The sequence below is a fragment of the Petaurus breviceps genome, unplaced genomic scaffold (assembly GCF_028583685.1).
Source record: "Petaurus breviceps papuanus isolate PSGF00001 unplaced genomic scaffold, PetGlider_PUasm1.0 41, whole genome shotgun sequence".
NCBI lineage: Eukaryota > Metazoa > Chordata > Mammalia > Diprotodontia > Petauridae > Petaurus > Petaurus breviceps.
The window spans coordinates 9,481,066-9,484,323 of NW_027186320.1; the positions used below are offsets into that span (position 1 = coordinate 9,481,066).

Sequence of the window (3,258 nt, forward strand, 5' to 3'; positions counted from 1 at the left end):
TCCAGAGACTGTTCTTTGGACAGAGAGGTAATCATGTCCACTGGTGAAAGACAGTGCTGTTCTTGCAGAGGTCCTGGAACCTTGCTGTTGGTTCAGAAGCCCTGAAGAAGGATTTTCTTGTTGTATGTTTACAGAAATCCTGGAAGAGGGTCTTACTGATGTTTCCAGGGGTCCTAAGACTGTTCTGCAGACAGAGAATGAATTAATGAGGTCACTGGCCATGCATCTTTTGGCCTAGTAAAGCTTTGTATCCCTAGGAACAGAGATTGCTGAGAACTTGCTTTGGGTCAAGATGAAGGAAAGACCTCTCTTTGGGTATTAAATGCTGTGATGATATTTTAACCTTGTTGTAGCTCAGTGGTAGATGGCCTTTGTGCTCTCTACTGCCTCTTTTGAGAAGGTGCTTGGAATTAACTGATGATAATTGTAATTCAGCTGTGATCCAGGGGTGGGAAACTTTTGACTTTTTTTGTGTTCTGTGACTGACCAAATGAATGTACTTTGTTTATGATTGGAAAGAGGGAAGAGGGACTTTGTGATTGACTAAATGAATGTACTGTCCAAGGGTGGAATAGTACTTGAAAATTATTGAATTACACTTGGTAAATGCTGTATTTTGATTTTCTCTGTTCTTAATTTGTCACTGAATAAAATGGAAAGCTGCAATGCTGGTATTCTGAACCTTGGAAGTTACCTTTGCTTGGCATTACCCCCTGTCATCATATCAATTTTCTATGGTCAATATTAGTTTTTGCTTCTTATTTTGGCCTATTTCATGGTTTTTCAAGTACAGCTGTGCTCTGGGGCACAGGAGGCACTGTCCCAAGCTTTTTGCACTCAAGGTCAAGGGTCTTGTCACTGATACTTTGCACTGGGGTCTCAGGTACACGAATCTTGCTCATTGTGTTGGGGTGGGTTGCCCTAGTTGTGTCTATTGTCTCCTGGTCTCTGGGGCTGGCAACTTGCCTCCTACATTGGCATTGGATGCCTTACAGCTGGCCTGCTGTGCCATTGACCTACTGAGTCAGAACTAAGGGGCCCTAGTTGCTGATCTGTGCTGTGGTTAAAAACCTGAGCTTCAATGAGCACTGTCTATGTCAGGCTGCACACCCTTTTTACCCAAGTGAAATAGACCTTTTCTGAAGTTCTCTTAAATTTCTTGAGCCAGAAAATTGTTTCACTCTGTCTTTCTGTAGGTTTTGTTGCTACTAAATCTCTTTAGAGGTTTGGCTCAATATTGTTTCCAGGGGAAACTGGAGAGAGCTCGGGCAACTTCCTGGCTTCTCTGTTCCATCTTGGCTCTACTTCCTCCATGTTATTTCTGGCACTAAAATCATATCAGTTTCCAATGTTTCTCCATTTGACAGCAGCAAGTTTTTAGTAGCTTTGACTTTTGAATAAGTGATGACCTTAGCATCCACAAAGCAATTATCAGATTGCATATCCTTTGCATTCCAGAAATATGGTTATAAAGCCTACTATGGTAGCAAAATTGTTGGGAGGGCATTACTATTCTATGCACTTTGGGGGATTTTTTTCCATCAATGGTGATGATGTAGAAGACCATACTTGAGCTGAGTCTCAAAGAAATTGGACATTTCTATGATTTGGAGATGAAGAAAGAATGTATTCTAACCATGGAAAAAAGGCATTGTAAAGGTGAAAAGGAGGTGGAATATGTAGTGCACTATGTGAAGAAAATATACAAAGCTAATTTAGCTGGACCAAAAGGTGAAGTGAGGAGAACAATGCAAAATGATGCTGCCAAGACAGGCTAGTTCCAATCTAATGGCATCAGAACATAGCTCTTTGTTTCCAAAATGCATTTGTTTGAGGTTTTATCCTTTCACATCAGCTAAGTTGCAAATGATAGTATCATACTAAAATAGCCCAAAGTGATAGAAATATAAAAATTGATAATGTCAAGAAAATGGCTTGTTTATTCTTTTTCCTTTTGTAAATTTGTATGGTGTTATTATATAACATTATTGAAGTGTGGTTATCACTATTCACAATGTATTAAAATTATTTCAGGTTAACCAAACCAAATAATCCACACCCAGTTTGCCTAGGCCAAATTAATTCATTGAGGAGCTCAACTGCACAGCTGGATTTGGAGTCTGGAATAATTGAGTTCAAATTCAGACTGAGATACTTACTAGCTATGTGACTCTGGACAAGTCATGTAATCTTGTATGTCCCAGTAGTGGCAAATGACTTCAGTATCTTTACTAAGAAAACTTGAAATGGGATCATAAAGGGTTCTACATAACTTAAATGTTTGAACAACTGCAACAAGAAGAAAACTCATATAGTTGCATTTTCTTTTTTTTATATTTTACAATGTAGGAAGTTTATTGAATTACCAAAATAGAACACATTACACTAATTTTCATGAATATTTGGTTGCTACATACATACTCTGACATAATATGCTCTTAGAGTTGCTTCACTTTTGAGTTAGCTAAATACTAGAAGGACTTTCAAAAAATATAAAATTCTTTATCAGCATTCACCTTTCCATGCTTATTGCAGAAAATCATTATTATAATTAAATTGCATCAATAAATTGAGTGTATTTTATTCACTTTATTATATGTGTTATTTGGTATTCTGAGACATTTTCACCTTTTCAAAGCTGTGCTGAGAAATAGGAGGATGTGTTTCTGCCAATAACTTCAAAAAAATTATGGAATACTTCACGAATTTGCATGTCATCCTTGCACAGGGGCCATACTAATCTTCTCTGTATCATTCCAATTTGAGTATATGTGCTTCCAAAGGGAGCATTATAGTTGTTTTTTCAATGCTTGTTTTTGGTGATTCTGAGAGTATAAAGATGAGAAGGAACTACTTTTTAAAAGGTAACTAGAAAAATAATCTTTTTTATATATAATTAGGTGAGGGAAAGGGAATGTGGATTGACATTAATGGTCACTAAGCCACAGAAATGGTACTCTTTAAAGATCAGAAACTTGTAGTATTGGACCCTAAATGAGCATTTCCTTGGGGATCTAGAGAAGAAAATGAAAACCTGACCAATAATTCTCTGGGTCCTAAGATCTACTAAGGTGAAATCCACTTTGGAATTGATGTAAAGATATATTTGTAAACAATTAGCTCTCTGAGTAGAATGTGTAAAGGTGTTTCTGAAATACCAATATTTATAGAAGACGTCATGAGATTAGTAGTTAAATTTCTATATACTACTTGCTAATTCATATTCTAGCAAAATCATTATTATGCAGCTTTATGAAA

General features: G+C 36.7%; 1 non-coding gene across 1 annotated transcript; it reads right to left on the bottom strand.

The window, feature by feature from the left end:
- Positions 1-2,683: 2,683 nt before the first annotated feature.
- Positions 2,684-2,790, bottom strand: LOC138171105 (U6 spliceosomal RNA). Its single transcript, XR_011170797.1, has one exon. It is a non-coding gene; the product is annotated as a U6 spliceosomal RNA (small nuclear RNA).
- Positions 2,791-3,258: the final 468 nt, after the last annotated feature.